The sequence below is a fragment of the Saccoglossus kowalevskii genome, chromosome 4 (genome assembly GCF_978046115.1).
Source record: "Saccoglossus kowalevskii chromosome 4, keSacKowa6.1, whole genome shotgun sequence".
NCBI classification, from domain to species: domain Eukaryota; kingdom Metazoa; phylum Hemichordata; class Enteropneusta; family Harrimaniidae; genus Saccoglossus; species Saccoglossus kowalevskii.
In genome coordinates this window covers 6912050-6923265 of record NC_140644.1, presented here as the reverse complement: position 1 = coordinate 6923265, position 11216 = coordinate 6912050, and the positions used below count along the sequence as shown (strand labels likewise).

The 11216-nt window shown below is 35.4% G+C and overlaps 1 long non-coding RNA gene across 1 annotated transcript; it reads left to right on the top strand.

Annotated features, from left to right (window-relative positions):
* Positions 1–335: 335 nt before the first annotated feature.
* LOC146746246 (uncharacterized) lies at positions 336–10329 on the top strand. The gene is made up of 2 exons (XR_014929142.1): positions 336–458; positions 9855–10329. It is a non-coding gene; the product is annotated as an uncharacterized LOC146746246 (long non-coding RNA).
* The last annotated feature ends 887 nt before the right edge of the window (positions 10330–11216 follow it).

The window sequence follows — 11216 nt, the reverse complement described above, 5'->3', positions numbered from 1 at the left end:
CGACATGTGTGAAAGAGTCAAACGAGACATGACATAACTATAAGTGATCAGATTCCTCGCCGAAGGCACGTATGTTAAGCCACTATTTTGGTATTTGCCACTATTTTGGTACCCGCGAAAATTAAAACCAACGTCCTCTTGCTCTTTGTTATTATTTTTCTTCACAAGTCAATAAATCTCATAATTCTGAATAATTCTGGACAGTTTGTGTATAATTTGGAGTAATTTGTTATGTTTAATTTAAGTTTTCTTTACTTGCGCATCTTTTCAGACCGAATTGTCATCTTTTTGACGCAGACACAGTGACGCTAACTTAGGGGGTATTACAATCGGCTGTCCTAACAGCCATATCGCGGAGCTCAATTCAACTGTCGTACTTTTAAAAATCAATTGCATAGCATATCCGTCGCCGATTGAAATGGTGTTAGTGCATCGAAACTGTTCGGCGAAGCTGCTAGGTAAGTATATGACGATTCAATACTAATATTGATATTTACTAGCTAGCTATCGCACTATGACTTGTTTAGTGTGCCTGCTCAGACTGCTGCGGCGTCTCGAGTCGTCCATTTGATTCTATCATCATCATCATGTTGTGTTCAATTCCAATTTCGAATGTGCATCGATTTCTCAAAACAGTAATTTATAGACATGTATATAGTTCATCTGATCCAGAAAGTGATAGTTTAAACTTCATGTACATGTCCAGCTTGAATTTAAATAATCTATATGCGGACGTTGAGCAGACGGACAACAACAGAGCCACCGAGCGATATGCTATTTTTCCGTTTTGTGTTTCTTCCATTTGAGATGCATTTCTGTAAAATATTCCGTATATGATGACAGAATTCGCTGGTGTTGTCAAGTTGTAGCATCCATTCTGGAAATTTTTATATTTTAGCAGCTATTTATTTTCTTGAAATTAAAATGTTTTAATACGCAAGATTTAAGTAATTAATGAGGTCTTGATATTAGTAATTTATAACCATAACCTGAATGATATTCTTGTATAAAACATGTCAGTCACTTTCTTATTTTATTATATTTTTTCTCTATAACATGACGAGATAGAACAATTTGTATAATATATTATACTCTTGCGTAAATGACAAAGGTGTGTCAATAGTCAATAAAACAGCTAGCTGCGGTTCCGTAGCTCTTTGGTGCGACCTACAATCGAATTTCGCCCTAACAATTTCATTTGGACGTCTTTTTTTTAATTTTGTAGTTGTACGTCGAACATAGAGCTACGGGATCTATCACAGTTTAATAACAGAAATCTGGCATACATAAATTAAATCGCTTTTGCTTTCGATTACTATGGTGTGACGTACCTTTATTGTGAATTGATTGCTGGATGAATAACATACAAACTTTTGTTTGCAATTTGTGTTTATAAATAAGCAATAATTTGTGATATTTTACAATTACCGCGGAAACCAAGCAAATTACGAGAAAACGGCAGCCATTGACATCCCACACTCCCTAGCACAGAATAAATGTAATCTCGTTTGGCGGTCATGTGATACAGTGGTGGAAGAATAAAACTCACTCTTCTCGTTATTCTAATTGTTCCAAGAAAGCAATCACATACAGTATTTATAATTGTATGATTTTTGTTTAATAATAGAAACTAGTTGCATAAACGCAATTTATCTACTGATTTCGGTCACGTGGTACAAAATTATAGGTCTCGCGTAATTTGCTATAAACTCTGGAATACAAAATGGCGTCTTTCGTCTTGTTATTTTTCTCTGACTCTGTGTACAGTAAATAAAGTCAATTATTTATGACCACCGTCATAATTTCACAGCGCAAATAGGTTCTGGTCATTGTTTGGAAGTAAATAAACATAGTGAGTACTTTCGAAGGTCTTAAAATGTGATTTTCGCGACGACCAAATTTGGCATGTGGATTTTAACCGGGCCGGCCAGAGTCAGTCACGTAAATAATGCGGTCGGCAACATAGGGCTATGATTCCACAGCTATAAAACAGCCTAGGCAATACTATAGTCATTTAGAAAAGACATACAATTTGTTATTAATCTCATTATACACTTGTTATTAATCTCACTAATAACAACCATTCATGGTTATTTCAATTTTTGTATTACATTTTAATTTGTTTAGTAAGTTTTACAATACAAAAACCATCTTTATTATTGCTGCATTGTGGATATAAATGTAGCTCCAGAATGTGAGTAACCACTTGGAATTCCTACTGAATTTTGGGACGCCATGAATTCACAGAAATGCTTTCTTAATTTCATTTCCAAATACTTGCTGTGATAGATGAATGTTTAAACAATCATTTATACATGTTCCATAAGTGAATAAATAAAATTACTAAAAAAATCCTTTGAAAATCAAAAGTTTACCATTCAATCTATTTGTATCTAACAACGTTGTCCTGACTCACTGCACTAATGATCAATGGGATAATGGCTTCCTATAGAGAAGAAATGTGTTAACTCAATATTGGATTTTGCAAAGAATTGTGGAATTGAAAATTGAACTGAACAATATAACCATAAAATTTTTAAAAATAACTTGCACGTTGCTTGAAAACAGGAGAGGTAAAAAGCTTATTTTAATGGAGGGCTCTATGGAAAAGATGTGAGCCCCCCAAATGCCATCTACAGTTCAATTTTCTATCTCACAACTTTTTGCAAAATCAAATATGGAGTTAACACAGTTCTTCCCTATACATGTATACAACACATTTCTTCCCTATACATGTACATGTATAACTAAAACTGGATATTATGAATCACTGTCTTAACTATGAAACAAATAATAAGGTATAATTATTCCCTTAGAACCTAACCTGACTCACTGCACTAACAACCAATAAGACATTTGTTACTCATAATTAGGACTAGGTATTATTATTATTTTTAATAATTTTTTTGTGCCAGGCAACAGTTCCGGACATTAAATTTCACTGTTGACTCTCCTGACTTTTTTTATGTGCAAATTGCAAGTGCTGACACATAGTGCATTTTTGCCACAGAAGTCATATTCAAGTTTGGGACTACATGACAGGACTGTGCGGCCATTTTCCTATCAAATGGCAATTTAATGCACTATCCGACCTTAATCAAAGTTCCCCCAAAGTCGCATTCGTTAGTGAATAAATCTTGGCCAGTGGAATTGGGCTTTCCGTGTTCAGCCTTAGTAGGATTTGAACTTGGGTCTACAAATCATGAGTCTGATGCGACAACCACTACGGTATACTACCAGTGACCGATAGGACTAGGTATTATTACCTGGTAATCGAAGACGACCTGACCCGACTCACTGCACTAACTATAAAACTAATAATAAGGTATTATTATTTCCCTAGAACCTAATCTGACTCACTGCACTAACAACAAATTGGACATTTTTACCTACATGTATAACAACAGTGTTCTCTCCACACCTCTAAAGCGTAATGGTACAGTGATGTGACCCTGTGAGATGTTCTTTCAAGGGTGTGGTCCCTCTAAATCCAAATCAAATACTAGAATATTAATAATTTGCCCATTGCACGTAACAGCAACAATGTGACAAAACAAGTCTCACAAATTACAAATACTGCACATGTCCGGAAAATATACTGATTTGGTACACTGCTATTATTTGCAGTTTGTACTTTAATTCAAAAAAAAAACAAGTGAAATTAGGTCCCATTGAAAATAAAACTGTACATAAATCGAAGCAAAAATTATTCAACTGCAGGCATCGCCAAAGAAAAAAAACTGACTGGCAACACTGTTGTTTGGAGGTGTCAATCTGCCCAACGATTGTGTGTCTCGGCTACGCTGGTGGCTCATGCTTTGCCAAATTTTGCCGAATGGCGAGTTGAGTTTTAAGTTGATTTGCCAAATAATATATTTTATAGCCAAAATTGACCATATTTTAGGAAAGTAATGATTATTTGAATGTATAAACCATCTTTATAGTAATGTTCTTGAATGTATAATAAAGAAAAATGAACGACTGTTACCATAATATTTTTTCTGATAGTTAGTCGATTTTTCTAGGATAGTTGACGTCGCCATGTCTACAACAGAGCTGGTATTATGTTACTGTATTTTGCCGATCATGTATTAAAAAACTCTTGAAAATATGATACATCAGGGCAAAATGTAAGATAAAATTGGAAACTTTGGTCTGACCTTTTGCATCACTTCCTGTTGAAACACCAACAAAGTCATATGTTATCGCATGACTTTGTGGACATTTTTTTTTTATCATCCCCAGTTCTTTCTAAGATTAAAACATTAACTCGAGACACACGTTAGATCAAAAGAAATACCTGGATTGCCAGTCTGTTTATTAGTGGTTCTAAGATAATCGCCAATGAATCATTTTCAGGAATTTTTTTAAACAAGAAACAGGGGTGCATCGCCCTCATGCCATGGCCATGTGCCCCTTACCCTAGGGGGCAGATTTTCTGACAACCACAAAATTCTGAATGACAAAGGATCACAAGTGGCTTCATTCAGTCTTCAACTTTGACCTGTCTGACAGAAATTTTGGCCCAAAGGAAGCCAGAGAATGCTCCACACCCTGATAGGGAAAACCCCATCTCCCCTACTTGATGGTGCCGCTGAATTGCAGTGCTCCCTCTTGCAGTTTTTTTAGCTCCGCTGTCGACTTTGTCGAGCGGAGCTTATCATATGAGTGATTGTCCGTCGTCGTCGTCGTCCGTGTCAATGTTTTACTTTTTCGACTTCTTCTTGAAAACTACAAGCCTGAATGCTTTGATACTTGGTGTATATGTACCTTGGGTAGACCTCTCTTAGGTTTGTTCATTTCATGTTGATATCTTCAATTCTCTAATTTTGGTGAATATTTTTGTCATTTTTGGTAAAAAGTGATATTTTCGACTTCTTGTTAAAAACCGCAAGTGCAATTGCTTTGATATTACATATATAGGTACTACATGTGGACCTCTCTCAGATTTGTTCATTTTGTAATGATATCTTTAATTCTCTAATTTTGGTGAATATTTTTGTCATTTTTGGTAAAAAGTGATATTTTCGACTTCTTGTTAAAAACCGCAAGTGCAATTGCTTTGATATTACATATATAGGTACTACATGTGGACCTCTCTCAGATTTGTTCATTTTGTAATTATATCTTTAATTCTCTAATTTTGGTGAATATTTTTGTAATTTTTGGTAAAAAGTGATATTTTCGACTTCTTGTTAAAAACCGCAAGTGCAATTGCTTTGATATTACATATATAGGTACTACATGTGAACCTCTCTCAGAGTTGTTCATTTTGTAATGATATCTTTCTCTAATTTTGGTGAATATTTTTATCATTTTTGGTAAAAAGGGATATTTTCGACTTCTTGTTAAAAACCGCAAGTCCAATTGCTTTGATACTACATATATAGGTACTACATGTAGACCTCTCTCAGATTTGTTCATTTTGTGATGATATCTTCAATTCTCTAATTTTGGTGAATATTTTTGTAATTTTTGGTAAAAAGTGATATTTTCGACTTCTTGTTAAAAACCAATAGTTCAATTGCTTTGATATTACATATTTAGATACTACATGTAGACCTTTCTCAGATTTGTTCATTTCGTGATGATATCTTGGATTCTATAATTTTGGTGAATATTTTTGTCATATTTGGTAAAAAGTGATATTTTCGACTTCTTGTTAAAAACCAAAAGTTCAATTGCTTTGATATTACATATATAGATACTACATGTAGACCTTTCTCAGATTTGTTCATTTCGTGATGATATCTTCAATTCTCTAATTTTGGTGAATATTTTAGTCATTTTTGGTAGAAAGTGATATTTTCGACTTCTTGTTAAAAACTGTAAGTCCGATTGCTTTGATACTATACATATTGTTCATTTTCTGATGATGTTTTCAGTTCTTTAATTGAAATGTGCATTTCTAACAGCGGAGCTATCTCAGCTGATAGGCTGCTTGTTCAAGAAAAAACCCTGATTTTAATTAACAAAACATTCTAAATTTGTTCAATGCAAGAATGTTACGGTTTAGCGGACAAAGTTAGGGTAATCATAGCATTACACATAAGGTATAGATCAATGAAAAATCGTTGACTTTAGTTTGAAATTTTGTCATTATTGATTTATTATTTTCATCATATTTTGATAACTCGCAATCTCACAACAAAAAAATGTTTGCCCTAATGTCTCATGAACAGACAGTGACATGGGCACTAAAACTGACTGTACTTGTTGACACGAAATAATGATAAACAGTTATCTCCATGGATAACAATATATTTACCGACTGGCTATAACATATTAACTATTTCTATTGCTTTTTAGCTCCGCTGTCGACAAAGTCGACACAGCTAGGCATTAGTGGAATGGTGCATAGCAGACTGTCAAAACCTCAAATTCTCTAATTTTGGTGAATATTTTTGTCATTTTTGGTAAAAAGTGATATTTTTGACTTCTTGTTAAAAACCGCAAGTCTGATTGCTTTGATACTATACATATATGTACCTCAGGTAAACCTCCCTCAGATTTGTTCATTTCATGATGATATCTTCAATTATCTAATTTTGATGAATATTTTTGTCATTTTTAGTAAAAAGTGATATTTTTGAATTCTTGTTGAAACAGCAAGTCCGATTGCTATACATACCATACATATTGTTCATTTTCTTATATGATATCCTCTGTTCTTTAATTGAAATGTGCCTTGCTAACAGCGGAGCTATCTCAGCCGATAGGCTGCTTGTTTTGCTGTTCTATTTCAAACTTTATTTGACTTGATAAATACATAAAAGACAATGGAGTAAAATGATATAAAATATCAGACTCTTTCGTCTTTAATTAATTGTAGATAGATTGTTAACTAATTTTATACTAACACAGTTATTGTATCACAATATTCAATGGGAAAATTATGCAAATTAGATACAGTGTTTGACTTGGGGTCTGGGGAGAACACTGAACTTGGACTGGATTTTTTTAATCCTGAGGCCCTGACCTGAATCACTGCACTAACAAGCAATGAGACATTTGTTATCTATAACTAGAACTGGGTTTTACATGTATTAATCCTGAGACCCTGGCCATAATCATTGCACTGATGACCAATGGGACACAGGTTACCTATAACTAGAACTGGATATATTAGTTTCAGAGGACCTGACTTGACTCAGTGCACTAACTACCAATGGGTCATTTGTTATCTATAACCAGGACTGGGTATTATTATTCCCAGAGAACCTGACCTAAGTCACTGCACTAACTAGCAATGAAACTTTTGTTACTTATAACTAATACTGGGTATTATTAATCCCAGAGGACCTGACCTAACTCACTGTACTAACTAGCAATGGAACTTTTGTTACCTATATCTATGACTGGGCATTATTATACCGAGGGAACCTGATCTGACTCCCTGCACTAACTAGCAATGGGACTTTTGTTACCTATATCTAGGACTGGGCATTATTATACCCAGGGAACCTGACCTAACTCACTGCACTAACTATCAATGGGACTTTTGTTACCTATATCTAGGACTGGGCATTATTATACCCAGAGAACCTGACCTAACTCACTGCATTAACTACCAATGGGACTTTTGTTACCTATATCTAGGACTGGGCATTATTATACCCAGGGAACCTGACCTAACTCACTGCACTAACTAGCAATGGAACTTTTGTTACCTATATCTATGACTGGGCATTATTATACCGAGGGAACCTGATCTGACTCCCTGCACTAACTAGCAATGGGACTTTTGTTACCTATATCTAGGACTGGGCATTATTATACCCAGGGAACCTGACCTAACTCACTGTACTAACTAGCATTGGGACTTTTGTTACCTATATCTAGGATCAGGCATTATCATACACAGAGAACCTGACCTAACTCACTGCACTAACTAGCAATGGGACTTTTGTTACCTATATCTAGGACTGGGCATTATTATACCCAGGGAACCTGACCTAACTCACTGCACTAACTATCAATGGGACTTTTGTTACCTATATCTAGGACTGGGCATTATTATACCCAGGGAATCTGACCTAACTCACTGTACTAACTAGCATTGGGACTTTTGTTACCTATATCTAGGATCAGGCATTATTATACACAGGGAACCTGACCTAACTCACTGCACTAACTAGCAATGGGACTTTTGTTACCCATATATATAGGACTGGGCATTATTATACCCTGGGAATCTGACCTAACTCACTGTACTAACTAGCATTGGGACTTTTGTTACCTATATCTAGGATCAGGCATTATTATACACAGGATACCTGACCTAACTCACTGCACTAACTAGCAATGGAACTTTTGTTACCTATATCTATGACTGGGCATTATTATACCGAGGGAACCTGATCTGACTCCCTGCACTAACTAGCAATGGGACTTTTGTTACCTATATCTAGGACTGGGCATTATTATACCCAGGGAACCTGACCTAACTCACTGTACTAACTAGCATTGGGACTTTTGTTACCTATATCTAGGATCAGGCATTATCATACACAGAGAACCTGACCTAACTCACTGCACTAACTAGCAATGGGACTTTTGTTACCTATATCTAGGACTGGGCATTATTATACCCAGGGAACCTGACCTAACTCACTGCACTAACTATCAATGGGACTTTTGTTACCTATATCTAGGACTGGGCATTATTATACCCAGGGAATCTGACCTAACTCACTGTACTAACTAGCATTGGGACTTTTGTTACCTATATCTAGGATCAGGCATTATTATACACAGGGAACCTGACCTAACTCACTGCACTAACTAGCAATGGGACTTTTGTTACCTATATCTAGGACTGGGCATTATTATACCCAGGGAATCTGACCTAACTCCCTGCACTAACTAGCAATGGGACTTTTGTTACCTATATCTAGGACTGGGCATTATTATACCCAGGGAACCTGACCTAACTCACTGCACTAACTATCAATGGGACTTTTGTTACCTATATCTAGGACTGGGCATTATTATACCCAGAGAACCTGACCTAACTCACTGCATTAACTACCAATGGGACTTTTGTTACCTATATCTAGGACTGGGCATTATTATACCCAGGGAACCTGACCTAACTCACTGTACTAACTAGCATTGGGACTTTTGTTACCTATATCTAGGATCAGGCATTATTATACACAGGGAACCTGACCTAACTCACTGCACTAACTAGCAATGGGACTTTTGTTACCTATATCTAGGACTGGGCATTATTATACCCAGGGAATCTGACCTAACTCCCTGCACTAACTAGCAATGGGACTTTTGTTACCTATATCTAGGACTGGGCATTATTATACCCAGGGAACCTGACCTAACTCACTGCACTAACTATCAATGGGACTTTTGTTACCTATATCTAGGACTGGGCATTATTATACCCAGGGAATCTGACCTAACTCCCTGCACTAACTAGCAATGGGACCTTTGTTACCTATATCTAGGACTGGACATTATTATACCCAGGGAACCTAACCTGACTCACTGCACTAATTTCATGTACAAATCTGACTTTTGTTACTTATACTAATACTGGGTATTATTAATCCCTGGGGCTCTGTTCTGGCATTTGTTAATGAGGACTGGGTTTTATTAATCCCAGAGAACCTGACCTAACTCACTGCACTAATGACCAATGAGTCATTTGTTACCTATAATTAGGACTGGGTACTACCGGTATTAATATTAATTCCCTGACCTGACTCACTACACTAACTACTAATGGAAGACTTGTTACCAATAACCCTTAGGCCCTGTACTGGGATAAATTAGCATAACATACAAGCTTTGTATTTTGATAGATATTTTAACAATTTATTTTTTTATTATTGTAGGAAACTTGGAAATACTATACAGAGAAATGAAAGAATATGGTATCAATGGCTTCAGTACCTGTAACAATGATTTATGACTTTTTAGTAATTGTATTTGTATACCACTTTTTCAGTTTTCTGATTATTTCATGACTGTATGGTGTATTTTGTTATAACATGATGATAATAACAAAAATATTATAAAACTGTATTACAAAGGTACCATACAGTATAACAACAAGAATTAAAGTGTGATTATAAATTTATACTTAATTTAGAAATAACGTTTCTCTTCTGTGCCCTTGTCAGTGTTGGTCACTTTGTAGTAAAGCATGTGATCATGTCAGCATTATGCATATTGTCAACAATTATAATATTTGAACTCTCAATATTTTCCAAATGAGTGAGATGATAAGTAAGATGGTGCATTGTTTATTTTCAAGCATGCTATATATTAAATTGCTCAGTACTATGGAAAATTCTATAATATTTGAAATTGCAGTGTTAAATTCTTTAATTGAGCAAATAATATATTTTGTACACCTATGAAACAAAAATATATTATTTCTGCTTCTTGCAATACCACATTGTGTTGTGTTTATATTTTACAAAATGTTTGCTTTAAAAATTTAAACTTGATTGAAGCATAAAGCTTTGATCTCTATGATTTATGTCTAATAATTTAAAAACAACTGTTCATGTGTAGCACAAATTAGGGGCTTACAGTTTGACCTAGGTTCATGGTGTACACTAATTGTGGTTGGCATGGTCACACTAATTTCCCAGCAGTGTAAAGGCAGATCACAACAAACTTGATATGAGCATCATACATAGTGGGTTGTTATGTCACATTGTTTTGTTCAAAAATGGGAACTGATTGGGATTGATCTTTGTGTGTGTGTACAAGCGTACATCTCCAGCTGCATCGTTAACATGCCAGGACTGCTAACATTCTAACTGTACACATGCATCAAACATCTTGTGATATACCGGTATATATCAATATGTATATACCGATATATACATTGTCCTGAAACCAGATCTTGGTCGTGTGTATGGGATTCTTTCAAATTTGGTTTAAACATGGGATCATCCAATATGACAATAAAATTGATCATGTGTGGGGTCCAGTGCCCTTTAGTTTAGTTCTATATTTTCTGATGAGTCAAGTCTACTCAAAAAATGTAGCCCAAATAGAAAAATTCTTGGAATAGATAAGTATATGAGGTGACTGAGATGGTACAATAACCTCAGTGTAGATCCACTGTTATACCACTGCCACCTGCTGTTGATTCATTCGTCGAGCAGAGGGCAGGGATATTAGGTAGGGTTGCAAATTCCACACCACGCCAAAGCACCATTTGATTACCAGTGGGAACATCA